Raw genomic sequence first — 16,652 nt, forward strand, 5'->3', positions numbered from 1 at the left:
TCCTATTCTGGCATTCCTCTAGGCCAGGGAGGAATTCAGATTTGGATGGGGCCTTGAAGTTCTCACAGAGGGGGGGACCCATTTTAAGAAAAAGAATACAAAATCAAACATGAAGAGTAGGCACAGAAACAAATATGTATTTAGGATGAGAAAATAAATGACAAGAATTACAAACTTTTTACAGTTGGCAAATACAACAAACATCACTAAAGCTAGGAAAAGTACATCATTTAAAAAAAAATGAACCAGGTGCAGTGGCATACACCTGGAATCCTAGTGAGTCTGGAAAGAGTTTGGGGCCAGCCCGGGCAACTTAAACTTAGTGAGACCCTGTCTCAAAAAAAAAAAAGGGTTGGGGAGAAAGGTAAGAAGGAACTTTTTTAATACTTCTGAAATACTTTTTCCCCTTAAGTTTTGGCTGTGCAGTAGTTAGTCACCCCTCATTTGACAATGATTTTGTAATATCAATTTCTGTAGAGTACAAAAAGGTAATTCAGTCTTTCCCTAAGTGTGCTTATTTAAATATTTTAAAATTGTTAGGGCTGGGATGCATGTAGCTCAGTGATAGAACACTTGCCTATCATAGGCAAGGCCCTGGGTTCAATCCCTAGTAATGCATAAAAAGCGAAAAAAAAAATTAAAAATTGATAACATTTCTTTGAGCATCACAGCATGTATCGATAAGTTTTTGTAAATGTTTCTTTCTTAAACCAGCTGTAAAATTCAAAATTCAAAAGAGTTTTCCATGGACTGGCTTTTGGCTCTGTACATTTTAAACTTGTTTCTCCTCCTCTAAACACATAAATCCAGTTCCTGGGCTCTGTAGGGTCATTCACACTGTGATAAGCCTATGGCTATGTGATTTGGGTTCAGGACATCTAACAACAGATGATCAAGGAGGGGGTGCTGAGAATTCAGCAAGGAGACTGGTCTTGAGCAGGCCAGTAACTGCAGTGGGAGAGAGGTAAGAAAAGGTAGGTCGTTTGAGTAGGAGATGGCAGGAAGTAGAGGAAGTTTCTTTGAACAATTTCTGTTTTTTTAATATGAGACGAAGAGAGGGTCATAGTAAGGCTGCTAGATTTAGTAAATAAAAATATGGGACACATTAACTATTGCATGTAACATTCACTAAAAAATTATTCATTGTTTAGTTGAAATTTACATTTAACTGGGTGTTCTATAGTTTGTCTCAGGATCCTAGGTGGGGCTTTGAAGAGAAAAGTGAAACTCCAATGCTGAGCCAATGAGAGAGTTCACTAACAAGTGAGGGCTCAGTTATGATTAGACAACAACACTCATGGAAGAGGGCAGTGATTCTCTATGGCGCTCTCCTGGCTCAGGTACACTAGCATTCACACAGCCTCTGATTACAGGAACAAGGTTAAAGCTATCTGATCGAAGCTGTGATACAACTAGATTTTTCTTCTTCTTCTTTCCATTTGTGCTTTCAAGAAAGTCCTAGGCAGAAATTTTTAAAAGATATACTGATTATGGATTGGAATCCAAATCACAGAATATGTTAACATAAGAATATTTTATTCCACACCTCTCAAATATGCCATAATATATTCATCTGAAGCAATAAATCCCATGCTGCACAAGCAAATTATAAACAAATGATAGAAGCTGAAGTTTTCCTCTCAAAAGAGGCTAAAGAACAGATAATTTAAAAAGAACAGATTTTATTGGAACGTCAATAGTTTTCATGACACAGATACTTAAACTACTCGTTTTCAACGTACCCATATGAAGAAAATGATGAAAAGTTTTTTTTTTTTCAAGAAAAGATAATTTGACAGATGGAGTCTTTTTATGGGATCAGTAGAAGTGATAAAATTGAATAAATTACCAAGATTTTATCTCCATTTCTGTAATTCTCCCTAAAGATTTAGAGATGGCAGATTGAATCATCTGGGAAATAAATTTGCAAGTTTATAACATGTCTTTTTTTCAAGTTTATAACATGTCTTTTTTTCAAGTGTTTCTTGCCTTGAGGAAACCTGCCAAAGTTCACCAAATGGACACCAACCACAAAAGTCATGCAAATGTAGGTTCTATGAACAGTTTTTTCCCTCCAATTACTATCAATAGAATCGAAGAACAAATAAAAATAATTGTAATGTAAAAAAAAATAGAGCAATTTAAAAAAAGAACCAATGTCTAGGTAATTTTATATGTGCAATGATTTATAATTTGCCTAGATTAGACTTTAAGTAAAAATGAGCCATAGTCTTGAAGCCAGATTTAAAGTTAGGTAGTCAGTGTAGTTAGGTAAATCGGGTCTAATACCGAGTGAAATCTAAAATGGAGGCCATGCTGGCAATGATTCCGGGAAACACAGGACAACTCAAGGAATGTTAATGAAGTCTGAAAAGGCCCTAGGCCAAAGTCCACCTCAAAGAAATGTTAATGAACAGCCCCCAGCAAAAAGGTGCTGACTCAGAAGTCCTTCCTGACCAGATTACTTCTTTGGCCCACCTGTGTCCCACCCCTCGGGCCTTCCAACCTACATTCCATCACCAAAACTATAAAAAGGGGAGACAACATCCCTTCCACGGATTCCACCTCTTGGGTCCCCTTCTTCCTCCTGGAGAAGTCTTTTCTGCTGTCCTTTAATAAACTTCTAATTTCTACTCTGACCTTGCCTTGGCGTGCTTCTTTGGTGTTATTCTTCAACATTGGGGAAGCAAGAACTCGTCACCGGTCAACAGCGGTAACAGTCTTTTGGTTCACAACATAATTACTTTTATGACTTCAGACAGAAGTTGTGCCTGGCTCGAGGACAAAGTACAGAAAGACCCCAGTTCGGTTGATAGTGGGACGCTGTTTCAGTTAGATGTTGTTACTGTGACCACAGCACCTCACAAGAACAATTTTGAGGAGGGAAAGTTTATTTTGGCTCATGGCTTCAAGGGTTCAGTCCCTGGTCAACTAACTGCATGGCTCTGGACCAGAGTGAGGCAGAATGTCATGGCAAAAGGGTATGACAGAGGGAATCAGCTTGGGACATGACAACCAGAAAACAGAAAGAGAGCTCCCCTCACCAAGAACAAAATATATAAACCCTAAAGGCATGCCCTCTGTGACCTTCTTCCTCCAGCCACACCCTTCCTGCCTACAGTTACTACCCAGTTAATCCATATAAGTGGATTAATACTGATCAGGTAACAACTCTCATAATCTAGTCATTTCACCTCTGAATGTTCTTGCATTGACTCACACGTGAACCTTCAAGTAATACCTCATATCTAAACCATAACAGATGCTTTATTGACAGAGTATATGTATTTTTAAAAAAGCACTAGCAAACCAGATGTACCTTCACCTACAGAATTCTAGCATTGCTTACATCCTAGCTCATTTTCTGTTTTTATGACAAAATACCTGAGACTGGATATTCAATAAGGAAAAAAAGTTTATTTAGCTCACAGTTTTGGTAGTGGAAAATCCAAGATTGAATAGCCCCATCTATTTGACCTCTTATGAGGGTCTCATAGTGATGGTATCACAATGGTGAGAATGCATATAGAAGAGATCACATGGTGAGGCAGGAAGCTAGAGAGAGTCAGGGGACAGGCTTGCTCTTTCCATAATAACTCTCTCTTGAGGAAACTAACTGGGCCCCTTCGAAAGTGCACTAATTCCTACCAAGGGCAGCATTCCTCCTCTCAAAGACCTAATCATCTTTCGTTAGGCTTCACATTTTAAAGTTTCTACCATATCAACACCGCCACAAGGAGGACCAAGCTTCTAGCATGTGAACCTTTGGCAGGCACACTCAAACCATATCTAAACCACAGCAGCTCCCAAATCCAGCAGCTCTGGCTTAGCCCATAAAATGAATGGAAAATGTAGTAAAATGTAAAGTTTACATAGAATCATAGGAAGTGATACCTGGGAGAATATGATGAATCTTGTGCCCCTCACATGATAGGTGAGGATCCTAAGCCCCAGAAAGGGGAAAGTGACATACTCCAACTTAGTGGCAGAACTGGGGCCATATTGGTTAATAGCAAATGAGGAATATTCTCTTGTATATATGTACCAAATTTTCTTTATCCATTCATTTGTTGAAGGGCACATAGATGGGTTCCATAGCTTAGCTATTATAAATTGAGCTGCTATAAACATTGATGTGGCTGTGGCACTAGAGTATATACATAGGAGTGGGATAACTGGGTCAAATGGTGGTTCCATTCCAAGTTTTCTAAGGAATCTCCATGCTGCTTTCCAGAGTGATCACACCAATTTGTAGTCCCACCAGCAGTGTATGAGTATGCCTTTTCCCCCACATCCTCGCCAACATTTGTTACTTGTATTCTTGGTAATTGCCTTTCTGACTAGAGTGAAATGAAATCTCATTGTAGTTTTAATTTATATTTCTCTAAGTGCTAGAGATGTTGAACATTTTTTTAAACATTTGTTGGCCATTCGTATTTCTTCTTGTGGGGAAAAAGGTATACTCATACATCTCTGGTGGGACTGCAAATTGGTGCAACCACTATGGAAAGCAGTATGGAGATTTGGTCCATAACAGCTTTAGCTCGACACTGTAGTGCATACCTGTAATCCAAACAACTTAGGAGGCTGAGGCAGGAGGATCACAAATTTGAAGCCAGTGTCGGTGACTTAGCAAGACTCTGTTTCAAAAGAAAAATATCTGGGCATGTAACTCAGTGGTAGAGCATCCCTGGGGTCAAACCACAGTACTTAGGGGGAGAGGGAAGAAAGAAAGAAAAAGAGAAAAAAAAAAAAGAAAGAAAAAGAAAACAGCTTTATAAATATATTTTACATACCTATTGGTAAGAAGACTATATGGTAAACCGGGAGTAAAATTAATTAGCTATTGTGTGGAATGGTTTTGTGGATTTATTTAAAAACATAAAATCGACTTCTGTTTCTTGGTACATTTTTGACTGCTTACCCCTCCTCTTAATTTGCAAACATTTCCTTTTGCTCATATAATCAGCTGTCACATATTGTAAACTGAGAAAATCATAAAGTTAAGATTCTTAATGTTTGATCTCTAATTGTATGGCATTGTGTTTGAAACAGGAGTACTTTTATCTCCAACTAAATCCATGGTAGATTTTTTAAAAGGATTTTAGGATCCCCCCCCCCACCCCCCTTGGACATCTTCTCTCTTCAGATAAGATTCCAGTTCTCCAAACTAGAGTGGTAGTTATATGTAGAAGAGAAAGGTGTCAAGAGAAAGTGGCCCCAGGGAAACAGGAAATTAGAAAGAAATTGGTGCATCCCAACTAAGTACATTCATGTCTTCCTTTGAGGAATCACTGGGGTATTATTTGGATAAAACATGGCCTAGAACAAACGTGATGTTGACAGGGTCGGGAAGAAGGCAAGAGAACTGTAACACCTGCAGTTCACCTTTTCCTTTCTTCTCCCAAGAACATAGCAAATTTGCTGGCTGAGTTCACGTGGCTGAAAGCACATTTTCCCCTCACCTGGAGACCTGCTTGTGTCTCCCTGGGCTCTCAGCCAGTGGTTTGTGATAACAGGAGAACTTCATTTCTTCACTGATGGAGGGAAAAGAGTGAAGTCATGAAATCAGACTGGGTCTAAATCTCAGCTCTACACTTACTGGCTCTGTGCCTTCGGAGAAACTGCTAGACTTTTGGAGCTTTATTTGCCACAACTATAAACTTGAGATAATAATTTCTTAACTCTATGAAATCAGATGAGGCAAAATCTATAGAGCACTTAGCAGTTTCAGGCTTAGCAAAGGTGCTCAGTCCAGGTGAACTCCCCTCTCTTTCCTCCCTCAGATCTTGTTCCAGGCTTTAGGGGCAGTCTGTTCTGGTGTCAGATTCTACCTGGCCTCTCTCTAAATCTTGTTTTATAAAATGTTATCTGCCTATAGTTTTAAAAGTGCTTGTAAGCTCAAGGTCTCACAGATATGTTCGTGCCTCTCTGCACTGCAGCCTCTCTACTGAACTCTGCCTTTATGATTCCATTGACAATCGTGGCTTTAACTCATATACAGGGAAGGCTCCTGAATCAATTTCCTGTCTTGATTCCTCAGGTCAGTCTTGATGTTCAACTACTAAGTAGAAACTCTACTATGTCCAGTGTGCCATTTTGCAAAAAGAGCCTGTGCAGCTTGTGAATACCTATTAGCCTCACTTTTTTTTTTTTTTTAAATTTTATTTTTTAGCATCTTGTGGGTCCCTGTCTCTGCATCAGGATACAACAAAGAAGGGAAAGGAAGTAGTTCCTGCCTCAGGAATTCCTAGGTCAAAGGGCTCCAGGGTAACATTCGTGCAAGCCCTGGATAGAAGCAGGTGTCACTAAAATGGAAAGAGATTTCCGAGTAAACACCATATAACCTTGGCCTTTCATGCTCTCAGTGGAGCCAAGAATAAACTACATGAGAGAGGAAAAAGGAAAGAAAGTATATTTAAGAATAGAAAAAGAAGAGAAAAGCCATGAGAAAAGAGAAAAACAGAGGGTATAGGTATCACAGAAACACTCAGAACCTTGATATACTTAGAAATGAAATAAGTGCCAACTGGTCCAACCCCCCATTGAACGCTTGAGTTTCTGTTACAATGTTTGTCACTGGAGAAGTTCCCAGAGAGGGGACCACAGCTCAGGACAAGTAGTCCTTGGCATAAGAGATGGAAAAGAATTTCAGCATGTATCCAGTCAGAGACACAGATTTACTTAGGAAAGCAGATACACATTCAAGGAAGAATGCCAGCCATCTTGAGAATGAGAAGCATTTGGGGTAAAACAAGGAATAGGCATTGAAGGGAGAATGCAGATCATCTTCAGATGTAAAGACAGAAACCCTTTGGTCTGGAATATCAATATTCATAGAGAGACTGTAGCTAGGGTCTGAACTAGAGGTAGAATCAGGGTAGAGTTACATGATTTAGAAAGCATTTTAGGATTTTTTCCCCCTTATTGGACTTCTTCTCTCTTCATATAAGATTCCAGTTCTCCAAGTAGTTGTATGTAGTCTTGTATATGGCCTGTATCATGTTACTTGTTGTGAGTCAAGGGCACAAGCCAAGGACCTAGTCTAAGGATGTGGGCTGGCTTGTGAGCTGTTTGTTTTGCATTTCAAAGGTTCATGGACAGTGCCCACTTTCTGATATGATATTCCAATGGTACTTGAGCCCCTCTTTTTTTTTTTTTTGGCCACACTCCTAGGGATTGAACTCTGGAGCGCTCTACCACTGAGTCACATCCCCAGTCCTTTTTATTTATTATTTTGAGACAGAATCTCACTAAGAAGCTGAGACTGGACTTGAACTTGTGATTCTTCTGCCTTAGCCTCCTAAGTTACTAGAATTAAAGATGTGCACCACCATACCCAACTTGGGCACTTCTCTTTTGTGACTCAGTATATTTCTTTTTCTGCATCCCTAAATTCCTATCTCATTTTCACCTAGCTGTGAAGACACTTCTCTCTGAAAAACTCCATGGCTAGGAAACTCCCTGATGAATACTCTCAGGGCCATTCCACTCTAGACTAGGATAACTATGACAATGTTCATCAAATAGTATTTAGAACTTAATATTATCTTCTCATTCCTCTTCTCCCCTGGCCTTTAAATCCTTCCTGATTTGGGCCCTGCCTAGTTCTTGTACTTCATCCTTTGCCATTTCCTTCTTATGTACTGTGCCTGGTGGGGGCTTCTTTCCAGTTCCTGGAACACATCAAGCACATTCCTGCCCCAGAGCCTTCTGAATAGAATGCTTGTCCCCTACTCTTTGCGTGAAATTTAGATTTCCATTCATGTGACATCTTTTTGGAGGAGTCATGGTGGATGACCATAGCTAAAATAGGCCACTCTTATAAAGCTAAATTGGATGACATTAAAAAAAAAAATCTGCATGGGAGCTGGGCATGGTGGCACAGACCTGTAATTCCAGTGACTCTGGAGGCTAAGGCAGGAAGATGGTAAGTTTGAGGCCAGCAGGGATAATTTAGTAGGACTCTATATAAAATAAAATAAAACAAAAGGGCTTGTAAAGGTGGTCCACTTTATGCTTTGAATATAGCCCTTACTGCTCTGCCACTGCAACTTATTTTGAAAATGGATGTTTCTTTCTTTCCCTCTCTCCCTGCTCCTCCCGAATCTCTCCCCCTCCCTAATCTCGGGGAAATAGGATTACCTTTTTTCCCTATCCTAGGCAGAGTTCTTGAGTACACACCCACCATAGGAATGAAGTAATCCAAGACTTTGGGGATGGTACCAGAAATTACTATCTCTCAAATTAAAAGTGAATTATGACTCAGAGAACCCATGAAATGTAGCCTTTGAATTACCTCTTTAAAAGCCCCCTGTTCCCTTTGATGGGCAGTGTAAGGAACAGTGGAAAAGCTCTGTAAACTCAACAAGCCAAAACAACCGTTTACCCAGTCTGAGATTTTATTAGCAGGACCTTAGCAGTCAGTCGCAGAAGAGAAGGAGGAGAGAGGGAGGGAGGGAGGGAGGGAGAGAGAGAGAGAGAGAGAGAGAGAGAGAGAGGGGAGAAGGAGAGAGAGAGTAAGAGCGAGCACGAACAGGATGTTGATATTTATGGGCTTAACACAGGATGAGGAGGAGCAAGTCGAGTGGGCTGTTACTTCTTCATTGCCCGAGAGTTGGCCCCACTTCAGGGACTGGAGATGTGCTATTCAAAGTTCATGCCATTCACAGGGATTGGAGGTGATGATTCGCGCACCATTCAGTGCGTCATGGACCCGAGCTCCCAGAAGAGAAGCACTCTGGGCGCCATCTTTACCAACAGGCAGAATCACCATGTGCCTCTGGGACAGGAGTCCTCTGTGCTTCTTCCTTGTTAGCAATGCAAAAAATCTTCTTTTTCTTTTTCTCAAAATCATGTCCTCTTATTGGATTGGTATAGGGGACAAGGACAGACCTTTTGGTAACAGGCTGGGGATATAGCTCAGTGATAGAACACACCTGGATTCAATCCCTAGCACCTCAAAAACAAAAAACCCTACATTGCAAAGCCTCCTTAAGCACCTCCCATCCTTTATTAGCCTAGTTCTCCCATTCTCTATGCCCCAAAGGGGTTGGGAGAACCCAGCCTTGGGTCAAGATCATTTCCTATCCCTGGCTTTTTTGACCTCTGATTGAAGTGCAGCCATTCTTCCTCATCTCCTGTGTATCAAGATGATAATTGTACATGGAAGACATTCCCAGCTCATCCCCTAAGTACCTCAGCCTCCTTGGAAGCAAGCAGTTCAAAGTTGTTGTTGTTGTTATTGTTGTTGTTGTTGTTTTTTTTTAGAGCAAAGAAAGCAGAGAACTTTTGAAGAACCGAAGGGGAGGCTCAGGAGAGGCACCCACTGCATTTAGTAAAAGATGATCCCGTTTACTTTCTAATTTCCCTTCCTTTTAATGAATAAAGATTGTAAAGTTGCTCTATAAAGTTTTCTTTCTTATTATTAACATCATTGTGGTGCCTCTGGGGTTGTCATCATCTGACTTGTCTTCACACTTACAAAGGGAAGGTGCCTTCAGGTAGTCCCCTCACTGAAGATTTAATTCAAATTCAGCATGATTTAGGAGAAGGCAATTTATCTTTTTTAAAAATTGAATTGAACCTTGAATACAATGATATTGAAAGTGAACAAAGGAAGTGTGGCAAAAACCTGGCCATTCCCAATCAATCAAGGAAATTCTGTCAAACACCCCAGGCTCCATCACCCCAACAGAATGCTCTCCCCTTCTCAGTAGGAGCTGATTCTTGGAGAAGAAAGCTGGTGCAGAGTGAAAGTGAGCTACAAAAATACAGCTAACTCAAGTTAGCTAAGAGGCCCAGTGGATCTCACTGAAGGGGACCAACTTGCCTGAGATCAGGGCAACCCACACAAGTAGGGGCATCTGCAAAGCCCAGAAGGTTTTTGAGTTTTCTATGTCTTCCCATGAGGACCCTGGAGCAGGGCAAGGCTGGTGGTGGAAGAGGGGTCTCAGCACCAGAACTCTAAGCTTAGATCCCAACATGTTCAGCAATTTGTCACTGGGAGAAGCTGGTGAGCCTCTCAGCAGCCACAGTGCATTTCTGATGGCCAGCAGAGTCCCAGGGATGTTTGGAACTAAATGGGATACCAAAGTTTCCTGGGAAGACCTGAAGTTGGGCAGAGACACATCTGCTGCCTCCCAGAAACAGGCTTGATCAGAGGCTTCTGTGGTAGGAGAAAAAGGTTTGGTCTTTGTCTGTGGTTCCAGTCACAGAGATCCTCAGACCCTTGGAATTTCCTGAGAGATGAAAGTGTCTTTTTGTTGAATAACAAAAAGAGCAAGACCCTCAAGATCACTTTAGGCTTTATGCTAATGAGGTGACTTTGGGCGGTAGAAAGCCTGAGCCTGAGGCCAGCACAGGGCTAATCACCAGAAAGGCCCAGTGATTAGAGAGCTGGAACTTTCAACCCCACTCACAACCTCCAGGAAAGGGGGAGGGGCGATAGAGATTAAGTGCTATAAAACTCCTGAACAAGATTGAGCTTTCAAGTTACTGAGGTGCTGGAAGGATAGAGCACCCAGAGAGGGCATGGAAGACCTACCGCTTTCCCCCATGCCTTGCCCTGTCCATCTCTTAATCTGGGTGCTCACAAATTGAAGCATTTCCCTGAGTTCTGTGAGTCATCCTAGCAAATTAATGGAATCCAAGGATAGGGTCGTGAGAACCCTGATTTATAGCCAATCAGAAAAATAGGTGACAACCTATTACTCAGGTTGGTATCTAAAGTGGGGGCAGTCTTAGAAGTTGCATACTATTCAGAAGAACACCAAGAGCCCCTTCAGGAGAGGAGAAAGAAGCCCTCAGAAATTGATCCCTTCCATAGACTTGATGCTTATAGCTTTCTCAGCAAGTCCAGCCTCTGTCCCTATGCAACTACCATTAAAGCTTCCAGAAGATCTTGGTCTCTCTGTTGTGCCACACCCCCCCACTTCATCCATACCCTTAATTGCTGCCAAAATTAACTTGCAAAAATGAAAAGGAATCATGTGCCCTACAGAGTTGAAGTCTGTTGAACAACTCCTGACCTCATTCAAAAATCCATACATACAAAGACAGGTGCGGTGGTACACACATGTAATCCCAGTGACTCGGGAAGCTGAGGCAAGAGGATTGCAAATTCAAACAGCCTTGGCAAATTAATGAGACCCTGTCTCAAAAACTAAAGAGGACTGGGGATGTAGCATAGTGGCAAAGCACCCTTCAGTTCAATTCCCAGTACTGCAAAGAACAAAACAAAAGCCCTACATACATACGCAGGGGTCAGCAAACTTTCTGCAGACTAGGATGAGGCCAGAAAGAAGCAAAGTTAAGGAGATATTCACTCTGAGTTGTACTAGTACAAAAGTAGCCAGGGATAACATCTAAAAGAACAGGAATGTCTGCTCCAATAGAGTTTCATTTGTCCCATGGGCTCCTAGCACCAGCTCTAATGTCAAAGCCTGTGTTTGCTCTGCCCTCATTCTGGAATGTTCTTTCCTCATATTTTTTCATGTATGGTCCAAAGTACGAGAGAACTCAGTGAACGGATTAAACATATATTTAGAAAATCAGCAACGAACCTAAAAACAAAATAATTTGAAAAGAATTTGATTTTTAGATATTTCCATTAAAGTATTCAAGTATTTGCCACTGGGGAATAATCAGAAGTTTGTTGACCTTCTTTGCACTTCTTTTAAGATTTGGTTGATGATTTTTATTTTTATTTTGAATTACTTGGGGTGGGAAGGAGGAGGGAAACTATAATCTCACCATATTTAAAGCTTCTCAAGTCTCACTGTGACCCTGCTGTTTCCTTCTGGTAAATTCTGGCTTCAGAACAATTGTTGCCTACTCAGGAAAGACTTAGCAAACACCAGAGACTTGATGGTGCCTCTCTACCACCTATCATATTCATTTGTTTTATTTTCTCACAGTTCATAATCACTACCCCAAATTATTGTGCTTATCATGGACTGTCTTCCTTTTGCATGAGTGCCTCAGAAGCATAGGAATTTGGTTGGTCATCTTTGCCTCTGCATCTGGCACGAGTACAGTGCCTGGCACACAGAGGCATGCAAGAAAATGTTGTGGGCTGAATGAATAAATGAATGGAATGAATGCCTAATTGAAGGACATAAGAAAGTCATAGCTAAAACTGTTTCAAGGATGAGATCCACTGACCATGGTGGCATATGCCTGTAATTCCAGATACTCAGGAGGATGAGGCAGGCAGATTGCAAGTTCAAGGCCATTCCAGGCAACTTAGTGAGACCCTGTCTGGAAATAAAATAAAAAGGGCTGGGGAGCTAGCTAAGTGGTAAAGCACCTGCCTAGCATGCACAAGGTCTGGATTGGGTTTCCAGTACTGGAGGGAAAAAAAGGAGAGATTCAATTATGAGGGACAGTCATATAGCCTTAAAAATGTCTTAGAAGCAATTAGAGGTATAAATTGAAACTACACTGAGGGGCTGGGGTTGTGGCTCAGTGGTAGAGCACTTGCCTAGCACATATGAGGCACCAGGTTTAATCCTCAGCACCACATAAAAATAAATATATAAATGTATGTTCACTCATACATTGCTGGTCGGACTGCAAATTGGTGCAACCACTATGAAAAGCAGTATGAGGATTCCTCAGAAAACTTGGAATGGAACCACCATTTGACTGGCTATCCCATTCCTAGATATGTACCCAGAGGACTTAAAATCAACATACTTCAGTGACACAGTCACATCAATGTTTGTAGTAGCTCAATTCACAATAGCCAAACTGTGGAATCAACCTAGGTGCCCTTCAACAGATGAATGGATGAAGAAAATGTGGTACATATACACAGTGGAATATTACTCAGCCTTAAAGAAGAATTAAATTATGGCATTTGCAGATAAATAGATGGAACTGGAGACTATCATGCTAAGTAAAATAAGCCAATACCAAAGAACCAAAGGCTGAATGTTCTTCTGATATGTGGATGCTAACACATAAAGGGAAGGGGGGGGGATAGAAGTTCATTGGGTTAGACAAAGGGTAGTGAAGGGAAGGGGGAAAGGATGCGAATAGGAAAGACAGTAGAATAAATCAGACATAATTTTCCTATGTTCATATATGAATACATGACTATTATAATTCCACATCATGTACAACCACGAGAATGGGAAGTTATATTCTAAGTATGTATAATATGTCAGGATATACTCTACTGTCACATATATCTAAAAATAACAAATAAAATATTAATTAAAAAATGTGTTAGATAGTTTGGGCACCAAAAAAATGAGCAATTAAATAAAAATTAGATAAATTTTAAAAACTTTCTTAGAAACCAGCTTGGAGAACTGAATCAGTTTTAGTTAATGGAGTTAAATCAGTTAAGGCAAAAGCAAATTTGTGAACAGAAGAATTTAGACCAAATCAGATTTGGTAGAATAATTTGCTACAGGGCTGGGGTTGTGGCTCAGTGGTAGAGTCCTCGTCTAGCCTGTGTGAGGCTCTGGGTTCAAGCCTCAGTACCACATAAAAATAAATAAATAAAATAAAGGTATTGTGTCCAACTACTTTAAAAAAAATTCGCTACAGCTTCATAGGAAGGTTTTCTTCTTCTTTTTTTTTTCCAATCTCTATCTTTTATCAATTTGGTCTGTTTCCAATTTTTTTTCTTCCTACCTTTCCTTAGATTTTAATGAACTTGTAGCTTTTTCTATAAAGAAACAAAACAATACAGTTTAAACATCCAACCATACAGAGTTTATTGAAATTAACAAATTTCTTTTATTTCTAAGCATGAATATGGAAACAGTTAAATGTGCTGAGCCTTCTTTCATTGTATAATAAGGGGGTGGGGATTCATGTTTGGCACAGTGCTGGGCACTGCAAATACTTTGGCAAACTGATTCCTGTCCTCATACTCCTGGAGAAGATAAAATAGCCCCATTTAAGACAAAAAAAAATAGGCAAATTAACAAAAATATCAACTTTTAATAGGAACTTGAAGAAAATGAACCAGAAGCTGAGGTGGGACACCTGTTTTTTAGGATGGTAAGGAAATGAGAAGAAGCCACCTTTAGGAAGGGTAGAGAAAAGCACATTCTAAGGTGAAGAAGCCATATTAGTGACACTGCTGAGGTGGTAAGAGACTTACCCTGATTCAAGAACTGAAAGGAAAGAGGTGTGACTGGATCACAGTTAAGGAAGACGGCGAGGGATGGTGATAAGCATCCAGGTGGGCCATGTTGGTGAATCTGAATTCTATTTGAAGCACAGAGGTCTCACAAAGGAGAGCAAGGACATCTGATTTATGTCTTAGGAGAGCGCTCTGGCTTTTGTGCAGACAATGGATTAATGTGGGGCAAGTATACAAGGAGGGCGTCTGAGGAAAGTCTGCTACAATCATCCAAGTGGAGATGGCGGTGGGCTGGATTGGTAGTGACTATAGAGACAGTTAGAAGTGGCAGTAGAATGATAGGATTTGCTGATTTCAATGTAGGCATTGAGGATATATGAGCATATAGTGAGTGTCCAGTTGAGAAAATAGAAACCACCACAGGCATTTTAAATAGAAGGCTTTTTTTTTTTTCTTTTTTAAGTGCTGGGGATTGAACCCCGGGCTTCATGTTTGCTAGGCAAGTGCATACCACTGTGCTACAGTGTAGAGGCAATTTAATAAAAGGAATCAGAAATAAAAATGTTGAAAAGATTGGAGGAACAACAACAACAAAAAGATGTGGTAACCTAGAGATGGGTATCTGCAGGAAGTCCCTGCCATTTCCATGACTGGAGGAATGGTGAGAGGTATGATGTCATCAGAGCCCAGGCTTTCAGAGCCTAGGGGCCATGGCCTGAACCATTGATGCTGATGCTGGAGCTGCCAAAGGTTATTCGAACTCCCACAGCTGCTACTGGCTGCTTGTCCTCGACACTGCCAGAAGCTTAAAGAACAAAAACAAAAACCCAATAAACTGGGGGAGGGAGTGATCTCTCATTTCATGCGGTTTCCCATCAGCACTTCCCACTGGCAGCACCAAATGGGCCAGCTGGCAAGGGAAACTGGGAAATGCAACTCTCAGGATTTAGCCACCTCCAGTGAAGCTGTGCATAGTGTCAGGAGGGGCACCTAGCTCCAACAGGGCAAGGACACAGAGGAATTCAAGATTTATTTTTAAAGTGGGTAAAATAATCTGTATCTTTTAATTTTTTTTATTTCTTTCTACAAAAGTAAAATGTGTGCATTATAAAATACAAAGAATAGCTGCAGGGCATGGTGGCCCAGACCCTTAAACCAAGCAACAAAGGAGGCTGAGGTAGGAGAATCACAAGTTTGATCGCAGCCTTAGCAACTTAGGCAGACCCTGTCTCAAAATAAAATAAAAAGGGCTGGGGGTGGAGCTTAGGGATAAAGGGCCTCTGGGTTCAACTCCCAGCACCACCAAATACTTAAACAAAAGAACTTCTGTACTTTCATTTATCCAGAACAGTTATTAATGATCTCTCTCTCTCTCTCTCTCTCTCTCTCTCTCTCTCTCTCTCACACACACACACACACACACACACACAGAAACTCTAACCTTGTATACTGTAGGTTTGCTGGACATCTGCTTAGTTCCACGTAGCTTCCAGTGTTAAGTATTTACGTTCCCAGCATTTTCCATTTATAAATATAAAAAAAGCAATTATTGCCTTAAAATGATTTGTAATTTGAAGATAGTTTGTGAAGAAGATAATCATTACTTATGTCACTATTATAATATTATTTGCTTATTTAGAGAAAACTAATAATTGTTTTAAAACATAAGGTCTTCTCTTGTCCTGTTCATTTTTTTTTTCCACTGGGGAAAAGTTCTTAAAACTTCCGGGCTGGAAATGTGCAATGTGGAGATGGAGAGGAACTGTGACTGCAGACCACACTGGAACCATCCATTGCTCTAGTCTGTCTGGTGTCTCCTGAATCAAAGTTCTGATGGGGGAGCCAAGCAGGAGGCAGAGGCCTCGGCAAGATGTCCCCAAGAGCAGAAACTGTTTATTACCACCATAGGGCGACCACATATCTCTCAGGCATTGTCAGATTGCTTTTGAGTGCTGGTAGCCAAAAACCATGACTTACATTGGCTTCAAAATGAGGAAATGTAATTATCTCTCATAACTGGAAGTCCCGAGGTAGGACAGGCTCCAAGAACTGAAAGATAAGCAGCTCTGTGATGTCAGCAAGGTCCCAAGTTCTTTCAACACTCTGCTCTGCCTTCCTCTGTGTTGGCTTTGTCCTCAGATGAGGTTCCCTTCGTGGTACCAGAGGCCACAGAGCTGTGTTTCCTTTCTTCATGTTGAGCAGGAAAGAGAGAGAGACTTCTCACTTTAATATAAATTCCCTCAGTTCAAGCAGACCACCGATTCTCACTACACTGTAGAATGCTTTATTATTTGTTTATTGCTATTTAATTTTACTTTTATTTTTTGGCAGGGGGAGTAACCAGGGATTGAATTCAGGGGCACTCTGAGTTGCTTAGAGCATCGCTGTTGCTGAGGCTGGCTTTGAACTCTCAATCCTTGTATCTCAGCCTCCTGAGCCACTGGGATTACAGGTGTACACCAATGCGCCTGACTTATTTACCTAATTATTATTTTTTAAATACCTTTTAAAAAAAAATTTTAGGTATAGATGGACACAACACAATACC

Source organism: Marmota monax, unplaced genomic scaffold (assembly GCF_021218885.2).
Source record: "Marmota monax isolate L192 unplaced genomic scaffold, Marmota_monax_Labrador192_F-V1.1 WCK01_AAM20220418_F8-fsc00222, whole genome shotgun sequence".
NCBI classification, from domain to species: domain Eukaryota; kingdom Metazoa; phylum Chordata; class Mammalia; order Rodentia; family Sciuridae; genus Marmota; species Marmota monax.